Raw genomic sequence first — 14,075 nt, 5'->3', positions numbered from 1 at the left:
TCACCCCTCAGCCCGGGAGGCGGGGGAGCTGCTGCGGCGGCTCCTCCGGCTGCGCCTCTCCTCCCCCCTCCCGGCCACCGCTGCCGCCGCCGCCACTCAGCCTCTGGCCTGGTCCCGGCCGGCCCCGGCCCGGCTCCGCTTCACCTAGTCCCCCAATCTGGCCGCCGGAGCCCTGTGTCCTGCATTGACCCGGAAGCAGCTTTCCCGGCCCAACAACAACACGTGACCCCGCCGCACGTGTCACGTCCGCTGCGTGAATGGGAGGGGGCGCCGGAGGAGCGGGTCCTACCCAACGGAGCTGGGTTGCCATGGCGACAGGGATGGCTGTGCTGGCCTGGGCTTCACCACAGGCATCTCATCTGCTCTTTCTCGTGCCCGTCTACTGAGGGGACATCCCCAGGGGCAGAACGGGAGGACACATTGTCGTGTCAGAGGACGATAGGGGCTGCAGAAAGGAGCCCTGGGGGTAACCTTTCCAGATAGACTTGGAATCTTGGCCTGGCTCTGTTACTGATTTGCTTGTGACCTGGACCAAGTCACTTCCTGTCCCTGGCTTCAGTGTCCTCAATCACAAAATGAGGGAACTACGCTAGAGGAGCCCTCAGGATATGGTGGTAGTCTGGCTTTCCTTCTATGCGCCCTTCACAGGTGGCATCCCGAGCTTCCAACACCAATATAGTAACGGCAGCTTTCATTTATTGAGCACCTTCTAGGTACAGGAACTGCGCATGTGCTATTTTTAATTTGTACAACCCTCCAAAGAGATGGTATTTACAGAATTGAAAACAAATGCAGAGTGCACAAGTGATCTGTCCAAGACCACTCTGTTAGTAAATGTGACCAGGATGAGACGTGAATCCAAGTGAGGCTGGCACCAGGGTCCCTGTACTTCACTTTATGCCACGCTATTGCTCCAATGCCATGCGTAGTATTGTTATATCTGACTGTTGATCTGTGATTGCCTATGTACTCCTTTGTCCATTTCTTTTGCAGAAACATACATGGAATAGGCATGGTGCTGGCTCATCCTGAAGTAAATTCAGCCTTGTATGAAAATGTCAGCTGAAGTGCTAGGAGATGAAGATTTCTTTGTGCATAAAGTGTTTGTGCTTTTGTGTGGTGTGTGCCAGAGAAGAGATGGGGGATGTAATGTGCATGCGTATGTCTGTGTTGGTTTCTAGAAGGGGGAAACAAAATTATTTAGGAGAGACCCAATAGCAGCCTACCATCATCAGTTCCTGGAGACTTATTTTTGTCATTTTGTTTTGTTTTGTCATATCCCACAGGTAGTGCTTAGAGGGTTAATAGGGGAAAAAAGCCAGAAGGACATGGACAAAGAAATTCTCTGAGAATAAGGGGGATGATAAGCCAAGAATTTTATCTTAGGTTTCTCAGCAGGGGACTTTACTTCCCCTTCCATAGAGAACAGAGTGCCTTTCTGGCAATTTGAGAATTTCTGGCTTTGGGAGCACTGAGATCATTGGCACGACCACAGTCAAAAGTAGCGTCAGTGGTGAGGATCACAAGAAGAGCGGAATAAAATGTATAAGGTGGATGCTGCACGGATACTCTATTGACAGACTTATTTCTGAGCTCAGGTTTCTTTGGGGACACCAGAAATACTTAAGAGGCTACATGCCTGTGAGAAACTAGAAAAAAAAAAAGCAAGAAATATGGGTCATTACTGTTAACAAATACTATGTGCAAAGTATATAAATACATATGTGAGTATTGTATGTGACTAGGTGTGGTCGATTATACACTTCTTTGTGTCTCTGAGATACCCTCCAGTCATTTTTCTGCCCCTTTTCTCATCTTTCCCCTTATAGAACAAACTTCTAAAGACAAGATCAATGTCTCTACCCTGGCTTTTCCACTAACAAGCTGGAACAGTCCTGGTTTTTCCACTAACCATCTCCCATCTTTCTCCCCAAGATAGCTAGAATTATCTTTCTAAAACCCATATCTGATTGTGTTATTCCCTGGAACTTAAAACCCTTTCAAAAGTCTCTATGGATCTCAGGATAAAGTCTATTACTATTGAAGTACTTCTCAAAATTTTTCCTGATCTGGACCCTGCTAACTTTTCCAGCCTCATTTCTTGCTGCTGTTTGCTCTTCTATATTTGCTCTGTTCAGTCTGGTAGCCACATGTGGCTATTTAAATTAAAATTAAGTTAAATTAGAGTTTCATTTCCTCAGTCACCTGACACTAGTCACATTTCAAGTGTTTGATCACCTTATGTGGCTAGTGGCTATTATGTTGGACCGTGCAGGTACAGAACATTTTCATTATCACAGAAGGTTCTATTAAACTGTGTTGCTCTATACTTACAAATCTTCCTGTATGATATATTCTATAGGAATTCCCTCTGCAAAGCCATTTGCTTCAAATATTCTTCTTTCACTTCCTCGAGACAGAGAATTACACATAACAGCTTATTTCCTTGTTGTTTCTTTGGCGAGCAAGTAAGCCTCAATGAAGGCAGGAGCTAAGTCTATCATGTTCACTGTTGATTCTGCATTATTTCTAAAGGGCTGTCATATAGGAAAACGAGGGAATGGACATCAAACTAAACTGAAAGAAAATAACAGCAAGGCAGATTTGTGGCCATTTTGTTAGCCATTATTATTATTAATCATCATTTTTGGACAGGGTCTCTCTCTGTTGTTCAGACTGCAGTGCAGTGACACAATCATAGCTCACTACAGCCTCAAACTCCTGGGCGAAAGTGATCCCTGTTCCTCAGCCTCCCAAGTAGCCATGACTACAGGTGTATGCCACCATGCCTCCCTAATTTTTTTTTCTTTCTAGAGATGGGATATCACCATGTTGCCCAGGCTGGTCTTGAGCTCCTGGCCTCAAGTGATCCTTCCACCTTTACCTTCCAAAGTGCAGGGATTATAGGCATGAGTCACCAGGCCCAGCCAAAAAATATTCAAAGTTCGATCACTTTGACCTACCGAGGGCAATTTTATACAGTGCAACCTAATGATAAGGAGGAACTTTGTGAGAATCGGAGCTGCTTTAGTCAGTTCTAGTTAATTCCCTGTCATTAGAATAGGTTAAGCAAAGGCAGAACCTATTAAAACAATATGTAGACAATTCCTGGATCAGAAGATTTGAAGTCTTGTAAGATTTTTAAGTCTATGTTTCTCTTACTGGCTCTAATTCAGAGTTGAGTATGCCATAACAAAAATCATAGCTGCTTTCTAAGGTTTTACTATGCCAGACACTGGTTGAGGCATTTCATGTAGATTACTGTTTTTTCTTAATCTTCACAATTATCTTATGAAGTATGTTTAATGCTATCAGATTTACCAACTAAGATTGTATGACTTCAGATTAAGTCATACACCCAGCAACACACAACTAGTAAAAGGCAGAGTTCAAATTCATATTTAGGTCAGTCTGAGATCAGAATCTGAGTTCTTAATGACCCTGTATGATGAAATATAGTTCTGTCATGAAGTTTCAGTCAGATATTTGTATGTCATTTTAATTCAACAATTGCTTATTTTGTAATAGTTTTTTTGTGTTCCTTATACTTAGCTAGGTGGTTTGGGGAAAACAGAGATAAATAAGGCATGGTCTCTACAATGTAATTGGAAAGATAACATGTATAAACAAATAACAGTGATACAGGGCAACTTACAGGATGTTATTTTTTTAAGGGGATAAGGGAATTACCTTCACAGCTGAAGGCTCTTCCCAAGTAGACAAGAGGATAAGGATGTAATTACATGATAATTTAATGTGAACAACAACAGCACACAGATGGGAACACAGGAGAAGATAAAAGCAGCTGCTTCACTTGAAAGAATAATGGCTTGTTTGGTGATTGTGTCTTTACTACCAGTCCTGCTTTTACCACTAACCAGCTCTCTCTCTTGGACTGTTTCTGCCTAAAGCATTATCTACCAAATAACAGAGATTGGATAAACTACCATGGTGAACCACCTGAAATTATATTTATTGTGTATATTACACATGTATGCATTTTTAAAAGGAAGTATCACAGATTTCATCACACACACACACACACACCCTAAGTCAAAAAAAATAAAATGGATGACCTCTTTAAATTTTGCAGTTTTCAGATTCTATATTTTATTTTTGTCAACATTATTGACACATTTGTCAGGAGCTGTATTGTCATGCCAAGCCTAGTGACCAAGCAAAGGGCAAAGATTTATAAAATTTTAAACTGGAGAGTCATACCTAGAATTATTTAGAAAGGATTGGTATTTCCTTACCAGGCAGAAAATGCTCTTTAAAAACAACTCTCAATTTGCTTTCATGCAATTTCCAATAGACAGATCAGCCACAAAAAGCTTAATTTTCAAGAAGACCTTACATTAATTAAAATCACTTGTAACAAATTGCTAGAAGCCTTACTAACCCCTCATAATTTTTTTATTATGAAGAATACCAGACGTACAGAAAAGTGCACATGGTGTACATAAATGTACAGCTCTATGGATTATCACAAATAAGCATGTAACAACCTCGTATTCGAGTCATAGAACATCGCCAGTTTCCCAGTACCTACAATCACGATTCTCCCCAAGTTAATTAACTGCTATCCTGACTTCTATTAGTATAGTTTATTTTTCCCGGTTTTTAAACTTCATATAAAGGAAATCAAGCAAGATGATTTCTTTCACTTAACTTTATGAGAGGCATCCGTTTTGTTGCATATAGCTATAGTTTATTCATTTTATTGCTACATAGTATCTTATAGTAACACTCAATTTACTTATCCATTCCACCATTGGACATTTGGGTTGTTGCCAGGTTTTGGCTATTATGCATAACACTGCTATGAGTATTCTTGGGCTTGGCATTTAGTGCACATATAAACATTTCTGTTGGGAATATACCCGAGAGTAAAATTGGTAAATCCTAACTGCAACCTCCGCCTTGTGGGTTCAAGCTATTCTGCCTCAGTCTCCCAAGTAGCTGGGACTATAGGCACCCACCACCATGCCCGGCTAATTTTTGCGTTTTTAGTACAGACAGGGTTTCATCATTTTGGCCAGGATGGTCTTGATCTCCTGATCCACCCACCTCAACCTCCCAAAGTGCTGGGATTACAAGCATGAACCATCACACCTGGCCAAAAATATTTTTTATAGTTAAATTAATATTAATAATTCATTTTATTAACCACTATATCCAAAATGTTATTAAGATATTTTATGTTATTCTATTCTTATTAAATCCTCAAATTCCTGTATATTTTACACCTGCAGCAATTTAGTCTAGCCACGTATCGAATGCTCCAAAACCAAAAGTGGTTACTAACTTTCATCTTACTATGTCTGCTATTATTTGGTTTCATTTACTGTTATTTTTCAGATTTTCTTATTTTTAAGAAAAAGCCTTTAAACTGTACATTTCTAAGTACACCATAAGTTGTGAGCTACAGTTTTGATATGTACATTTTAATTATCATTCTGTTGATAATTAAATGATAATTAAAATGTACAATATCAAAACTGATAGTAAAACTAATTATCAGTTTTGATATTGTACATTTTAATTATCATTCTGACTTTTTTAAATTCATTGATGTGATGGATAACATTAATTATTTTTTAATATTGAATCAGCCTTGCAAACCTGAAATGCATCCCATTTGGTGTAATACATAATTCTTTCTGCACGTTGTTGGATTTTTATTTTCTAACATCTTGTTGATGACTTTTGCATCTATGTTCAAGAGCGATATTGCTCTACAGTTTTCTTGTAATGTCCTTGTGTTGTTTTGGTATTAGGGCAATGCTGGTTTCATAAAATGAGCTAGAAAGCACTCCCCTGTTTCCATTCTCTTAAAAGATTTTAGAGACTTGGTGTAACTTCTTCCTTAAACGTTTGGTGGAATTCATCAATTGACCCATCCTGGCTTAGGTGCTTTATGTTTTAGAAGGATATTAATTATTGATTTAATATCTTTAAGAGATATAGGACTATTCAGATTGTCTTCTTGTGTGAGCTTTGACTGATTGTGTCTTTCAAGAAATTGTTCTGCTTCATCTAGGTTAGAAAATTTATGGGCATAGAGTTGTTAATAATATTCTTTTACTATCCTTTTCATATCCATGGGATCTGCAGTGATGTTTCTCTTTCATTTCTGATATTAACAATTTGTGTCTTATCTCTGTTTGTCTTAGCCTGTCTGGAGGCTTATTGATTTTATCAATCTTTTTGAAGAATCAGCTTTTGGGTTCATTGATTTTTCTCTACTGATTTCTTTCGGATTTCACTGATTTCTGCTCTAATTTTTATTTATTTCTTTAGTTTGGATTTAAATTGCTCTTGTTTTTCCAGTTCCCTAATATGAAAGCTCAGATTATTGATTTTATATGTTTCTTATTTTCTAATACATGCATTCAAGTTTCTAAATTTTCCTCTAGGCACTACTTTTGCTGCACCCTACAAATTTGGATGTTGTATTTTCATTTTCATTTAGTTTAAAATATTTTCACTTGTGATTTCTTCTTTAGTCCATGAGTTAGTTAATATAGTTAATTCTTATAATTTTATGTTACTTCAACATCTATTTAAATATAAGTTTAGCTTTCTCACACCAGATATCAGAAGTGGGACATACTGACTTTAACAGTTTCTAGTTGTCCACTCCTTACAGTTCCTTAATTCAGTGGATCCAGTTAACTGCCTTATACAACCACCTTCTGATGACCATCTCCCTATGGGATGGTTAGATACAACCTACTTCACTCACCCTGTGATTCTCTTAACCCCCAGGGACTGCAGAGATATGCCACAGTAGCCCCTCTCAGTCAATGCGACCCCATGCCAGCTTGCTCTAAACCCATCAGTTAGAATACCTTGTGGGAAACTTGCTTGGGTAATGACCCCAGTAAAGGCTATGGCCCAGAGGAGGTCTCTTTCTCTTTCTCTGTCTCTTTCTCTCTCTCTCTCTCTCTCTCTCTCTCTCTCTCTCTCTCTCTGTCTGTCTCTCTGTCTCTCTCCCCATCCACCAGTTGAGCATACATGTCCCTGTTGTTTGGGGACAAATTATTTGTGAATGTTTAAAATAATTTGTGTTTTACAGTTGTTAAGTTCAGTGTTCTATATAAGCAATTAGATCACTTCTGTTAATTATGTGGTTCATTTTATATCCTTATTGATATTTTGTTACAAATCGAATTTGTAATAATTGTTACAAGCAGATTGATTACTTGTTGTATTAGTTACTGAGAGAGGTGTGTTAAAATATCTCACTAAGTCTATGGATGAATCTTTTTTCCTTATGGTTCTGCCAGTTTTTGATTTATGCTTCAGTGGTGTAATACTAAAAATTGTATTAAATAAATTAAAATTGTATTCTCTTTCTGGTAAATTAAACTTTCTCTCATTATGATATATCCCACTTATCTCCAGTAATATTTTAACAATAGCCTTAAAGACTATTTTGCCTAATATTAATCAGCTTTCTTTTGGTAAATCTTCTTCTATCCTTTTATTTCTGTAACCTTGTATTTTAATGTATCTCTTATAAAAAGCACAGTGTTATTGGGTTTTAATCCAGCCTATTATTTATGTTTTAATTAGAGAATTTTATCTATTTATATTTAATGTAAATATTGATGTATTTAAGTTCAAATCTAGCAGTTTACTACTTTTTTTACCTGTTTCATGTTCATTATTCTCTCCTTTTAAAAACTTGAGTACATTTTTCATTCTCTTTTCTCTACTATTAGCTTGAAAGTTATATACACCTTTGCTATTCTCTTTGTGGTTAATATGGAGATTAAATTATGCATCCTGGAATAATAAAATTTAATATTACTTGACACTATTGCCATTTTCTCAGGCAATGCAAGGATTTTTGTTTTCTCTTTGGTTTTCTCTTTTTGAAACAAGGTGTCACTCTGTTGCCTAGGCTTGAGTGCAGTGGCATCATCAGGGATCACTGCAGCCTTGACCTCCCTAGGTTCAGGTGATTCTCCCACCTCAACCCCCCAAGTAGCTGGGACTACAGGTGCATGCTACTATGTCTGGCTAATTTTTGTGTTTCTTGTAGAGACTGGGTCTTGCCATATACAGATTTTTAATACCATTTACCTCTACCTGAATTATATGCTATTACTCTCATAAGTTTTAACATAACTATTTAAAATGCACAAAATAGTGTTAATATTTCTTTAATACTATTCATTTAGATACATCCCATGGTTCTTAACTTTAATTTTTAATAGTGATAAAATATATACAATCTACCATTTAGACATTTTTAAGTGTGAAATTCAGTGGCATTAAGTACATTCACAATGTTGTACAGCTATCACTCCTCTGAATTTCCACAACTTTTTCATCACTCCAGACAAAAAAACTCTACCCGTTAAACAATAACTCCTCATCCCCCTGCCCCCACCCGATAACCTCTAATATGCTTTCTGACCGTATGAATTCACCTGTTCTAGGTATCTCATATAAGTAGAATCATACAGTATTTGTCCTTTTGTGTCTTGCTCATTTCTCTTAGCATAATGTCTTCAAAGTTGATATGGTTTGGCTGTGTCCCCATCCAAATCTCATTTTGAATTGTAGTTCCCATGATACTCACGTGTCATGAGAGGGACCTGGTGGGAGGAACCCCATGGGAAGTGATTGCATCATGTGGCTGTTTCCCCCATGCTGTTCTTGTCATAGTGAGTTCTCATGCGATATGATGGTTTTATAAGAGTCTGGCATTTCCCCTGCTTGTACTTCTCCTTATTGACACCTTGTGAAGAAGATGCCTTGCTTCCCCTTCACCTTCTACCATGATTGTAAGTTTCCTGAGGCCTCCCCAGCCATGCTGAACGGTGAGTCAATCAAACCTCTTTCCTTTATAAATTACCCAGTCTTGGTTATTTCTTCATAGCAGTGTGAGAATGGACTAATTCAAAAGTTGAAAGCATGTGTCAGGATTTCATTCATTTTTAAGGCTGAATAATATTTCACTGTGTAGATATACTGCATTTTGTTTCCCTATTCCTTCTGTTCATGGACATGTGTGTTTTTTCCACCTTTTGACTATTGTGAATAATGCTTCTATGAATATTGGAGTGCAGAGACCTGTTTGAGTCTCTGCTTTCAATGCCATTGAATATGTGCCTTGTTATAGACTAAATGCTAGTGTCACCCTCAAAATGCATATATTGAACTAACCAGTATGACTAATCAATATGGCTATATTTGGACATGGGACTCTAAGGAAATGATTAAGTTAAATAAAGTCACAAAGGTAGGGCCCTGATTTGATAGGATTTTAATGTTCTTATGAAAAGAGATACCAGAAAGGGGCTGTGCTAGCTCTTGCACTGTCCCTACCCCTCTGTGGACTCTTAGAGGAAAGGGCATATGAAGACAGAGTGGCTGCTAAAAATTTGATCTTGGAATTTTCAGCCTTCAGACTGTGAGAAAATAAATTTCTGTTGTTTTAGCCATGCAATCCATGCTGTTTTTTTTAATAACAGCCTGAACTGACCAACCCACATGTAGAAGTGGAATTGCTGGGTCAAATGGTAACTTTGTGTTGAACCTTTTGAGGAACTGCCATTCAGTTTTCCACAGTGGCCACACCATTTTACATTCCTATTAGCAATGCAGCAGGGTTGCAGTTTCTCTACACCTTAGCAAACACTTGTTTGTTTATAACAACCATCCTAATGGATGTGAAATGGTATCTCATTGTGGTTTTGATTTGCATTTCCTTAACGACTTGTGATTTGAGCATCTTTACATGTGACCATCAGTATATCTTTGGAGAATGTCTTGTCAAATCCTTTTCCCATTTTATAATTGAGTTGTTTGTTTTTGCTGTAGTTGTTGAATTATAGGAGTTCTTTTTATATTCTGGATATTAGTGCCTTATAAAATATATGATTTGCAAATATTTTCTTCCATTCTACTGTGTTTTCACTCCCTTGATAGCGTTCCTTAATGCACAACAGTTTTTAATTTCGATGATGTTCAGTTTACCTATTTTGTTGTTATTGTCTATGCTTTTCATGTCAGATCTGAAAAATCACTGTCAAATTCTATGTCATGAAGTTTTTCTTCTATGTTTTCTTCTAATAATCTTGTGGTTTTACCTCTTATGTTTAGGTTTGATTCATTTTGAATTAATTTTTGTATAGGGTATAAAGTAAGGATTCAACTTCATTATTTTACATGTGGATATCCAGTTTTTCCAGCACCATTTGTTGAAGACTGCCCTCCCCCCATTGAATAGTCTTGGCACTGTGTTGAAAATTAATTGGCCATATATACAAGGGTTTTTTTTTTTTCTAAGCTCTCTATTCTATGCTATTGGTCTTTGTCTGTCTTTATGCTGGTACTATGTTGTTTTGGTTACTGTAGCTGTGTAATGAGTTTTCAAATAAAAAACTGTGGGATCTCTAAACTTGTTCTTCTTTTTCAAGATTGTTTTGGCTATTAAGGATCCCTTGAGATTCCATATGAATTTTAGGGTGGATTTTTCTATTTCTACAAAAAAATCATTGAAATTTTATTCAATCTGTAGATCACTTTGCACAATATAGACATCCTAGCAATGCTGTCTTCCAATCCATGAACACAGAATAGCTTTCCATTTATTTTGTGTCTTCTTTCATCTCTCTCAGCAACATTTTGTATTTTGCAGTGTACAAGTATTTTGCCTCCCAGTTAAGTTTATTCCTAAGCATTTAATTCTTTCTGATATTATTATTATTATTATTTTATGAGACAGAGTTTTGCTCAGTCCCCCAGGCTGGAGTGCAATGGCATGATCTTGGCTCACTGCAACCTCCACTTCCTGGGTTCAAGTGATTCTCCTGCCTCAGCCTCCCGAGTAGCTGGGATTACGGACACCTACCATCATGCCCTGCTAAGTTTTGTATTTTTAGCAGAGACAGGGTTTCACCATGTTGGCCAGGCTGGTCTTCAACTCCTGACCCCAGGCGACCTACCTGCCTTGGTCTCCCAAAGTGCTGGGATTGCAGGAGTGAGCCACCACACCCAGCCTCTTTTTGATATTATTATAAAGGGAATTATTTGCTTGATTTCATTTTCTGATTGTTTATTGTTAGTGTATCAGTTCATGATTTTTGGATCTTGAATTTTGTATCCTGAAATTTTATTGAGTTTGTTTTTAGTTCTACAAGTTTGGGCAGGAACTCTTTAGGGTTCTCTACATATGGGATTATGTCATCTGGAAACAGAGATAAATTTTACTTCTTCCTTTATAATTTGGATGCCCTTTTCTTTCTTCCTTTTTCTTTAACCTAAAAGCTCTGGTTAGTACTTCCAACACTATGTTGAATACAAGTGGCAAAAGTGAGCATCCTTGTCTTTTTCCTCTTCTTGTTCTTGTTCTTGTTCTTGTTCTTCTTGTTCTTGTTCTTCTTCTTGTTCTTCTTGTTCTTCTCTTTCTCCTTCTCCTTCTCTTTCTCCTTCTCCTTCTCCTTCTCCTCCTCCTTCTCCTTCTCCTTCTTCCTCTTCTTCTTCTTCTTTTTTTTTTTTTTTTTTTTTTTTTTTGAGATGGAGTTTTGCTCTTTTTGCCCAGACTGGAGTGCAATGGTGCAGAATCAACTCACTGCAACTTCTGCCTCCCAAGTTCAAGTGATCCTTCTGCCTCAGCCTCCTGAGTAGCTGGAATTAAGATTTGTGCCATCATGCCCTGCTAATTTTTGTAATTTTAGTCGATACAGGGTTTCGCCATGTTGGCCAGGCAGGTGTTGAGCTCCTGACCTCAGGTGATCGCCCATCTTGGCTTCCCAAAGTGCTAGGAGTAAAGACATAAGCCACTGTGCCCAGCCCCTTGTCTTGTTCTTAATCTTAAAAGAAAAGTTCTCAGTCTTTCACCCTTGAATATGATATTAGCAGTGGATGTTTCACATATGGACTTTATTATGTTGAGGTAGGTTCCTTCTATTCCTGTTGTTTTTTTTTTAATAGTTTCCTCTGTTCTTGTTTTATCATGGAAGGGTGCTAAATTTTGTCAGATTACTTTTCTGCATGAGCTTAGATAATTGTGTGGCTTTTTCTTCTTTATTTTTTAAATGTGGTAGAATTACATTGATTTTCATATGTCGACCCAGCCTTGGCTTCTGGGGAAAAATTCACCTTGATCTTAGTGTATAATCATTGTGATATACTGTTGAATTAGGTTTGCTGATATTTTGTTGAGGGTTTTTGTATCAGTATTTCTAAGAAATATTGGTTTGTGTTTTCTTGTAGTATCTTTGTCTAATTTTGGTATCAACATAATCTTTTCTAATAGAATGAGTTACACAGTATTCTTTCCTTTTCAATTTTTTGGTAGAGTTTGAGAAGAATTGGTGTAGTTGTTTAAATGTTTGGTAGAATTAGCAATTGATTCCCTCTGGTCTGGGTTTTTCTTTCTTGGGAAGTTTTTCATTACTAATTCAATCTATTTTCTAATTATAGATATATTCAAAATTGTAATTTCTTCATGATTTAGTCTTGATAAATTATATGTTTCTAGAACTGTGTCCATTTCATCTCATTTCCCACTTTATTATACAAATGTCCCTAATACTCGTTTATACAGATGTTTCTCAACTTATGATGGAATGTCTTGTAGAGTGTATCATTAGATTCTGGTTTTTTTTTTTTTTTAAAAAATTGCTTCTGCTAATCAATTTTTTTAATTGGGATGTTAATTCCTGATAGAAAAAAACAAATTGCCATTTGTTATTTGTTTTCCATATGTCTTAAGCTTTTTGTTTTCATTACCTCTGTTACTACCTCCTCTTACATTTAGTTGATTTTTTTGTAGTGACATATTTTGATTCCCTTCTCATGTCCTTTTGTCTATAATCTGCAGATATTTTCTCTGTGATTATAACTAGAATTGTCTATAACATCCTAAAGTTATATTGTTTTAAATTGATACCAACTTAACTTTGATCACAACACTCTGCTTCTTTACAGCTCTACCATTACTGTTGTTAATATAACAAATTACATTTCTATATTCATTAACATAGATTTATGATTATCTTTATGCACTCATCTTTTAAATCCTGTAGAAAAGAAAAAGTGGAATTGTAGCCCAAGATTACAGTAATACTGGTTTTTATGTTTTCCCATGTATTTGCCTTCACTGGAGATCTTTATATCTTCATGAAGCTTATACCTTCATGAACGCTTTTAGCTTATGTTTATCTGGGAATGTCTCATTTTGTCTCTCCCTCATTTTTAAAGGACAGTTTTGCCAGATATAGAATGCTCAGTAGTTGGTTTGCTATTGTTGTTTTTACATGTTGAATATATTATCCTATTGTCTTCTGGCCTTCAAGTTTTCTGATGAGAAGTCAGCTGATAATCTTACTGAGGATCTCTTGTGTGTCCAGATTTTTTTTTTTTTTTTTTTTTTTTTGGTCTTTGGCCTTTGAAAGGTTGATTATAATGTGTCTTGGTGTGGATCTCTTTCTGTTTACTTTATTTGGAGGCCATTGAGATTCTCAGATTTGAAAATTTGTAACATTCATCATATTTGGGAAGTTTCTGGCCATTATCCCTTTAAATAATCTTTCAATCCCTTTCTCTCTTCTTTCTATGGATCCCCCATAATGCATATGTTGGTCCACTTGGTGGTGTCCCACAGTCCCTTAGGCTCTGTTCATTTTTCTTTATTCTTCTTTCTTTCTGATTCTCACACTCAAGAATTTCAATTGTCCTAAATTCAAGTTCACCTGTTCTTTCTTTTGCCTGCTATTGAGTCCCTGTAGTGAATTTTTCATTTTAGTTATTGTACTTTTCAGCTTCAGAATTTCTCTTTGGTTCCTTTTTGTATTTCTGCCGCTTTGTTGATAGCCTTTTGTTCATATATTGTTTTCATGATTTCCTTTAGGTCTTTCAGCATATTTAAGACAGTTGTTTTAAAGTATTTTTCTAGTAAGTTTGATGTCTGGGTTTCCTTGGGGATGGTTTCTGTCAATTTATTTTATTTCTTTGAATGAGACATATTTTCCTGTATCTCTGTATGTCTTGTAAGTTTTTGTTGTTGGTGTTGTTATTCAAAATTAAGCATTTGATTGTTATAATATGGC

The 14,075-nt window shown here is 36.8% G+C and overlaps 1 protein-coding gene across 3 annotated transcripts in view; it reads right to left on the bottom strand.

Annotated features, from left to right (window-relative positions):
• Nucleotides 1-197, bottom strand: part of LOC101039020 (tubulin-specific chaperone cofactor E-like protein) — a 161,607-nt gene extending 161,410 nt beyond the window's left edge. For 2 of the 3 annotated variants that reach the window (XM_074400739.1, XM_074400741.1), the window contains exon 1: nucleotides 5-195. The gene's annotated coding sequence lies outside the window, so the exon portion shown is untranslated. Of the gene's footprint in view, nucleotides 1-4 lie in introns of all 3 variants that reach the window. The other variant, XM_003923587.4, reaches the window with a different exon arrangement.
• Nucleotides 198-14,075: the final 13,878 nt, after the last annotated feature.

Source organism: Saimiri boliviensis, chromosome 6, assembly GCF_048565385.1.
Source record: "Saimiri boliviensis isolate mSaiBol1 chromosome 6, mSaiBol1.pri, whole genome shotgun sequence".
NCBI lineage: Eukaryota > Metazoa > Chordata > Mammalia > Primates > Cebidae > Saimiri > Saimiri boliviensis.
The sequence above is the reverse complement of the archived record's forward strand: the minus strand, read 5'-3'. Positions and strand labels throughout refer to the sequence as shown.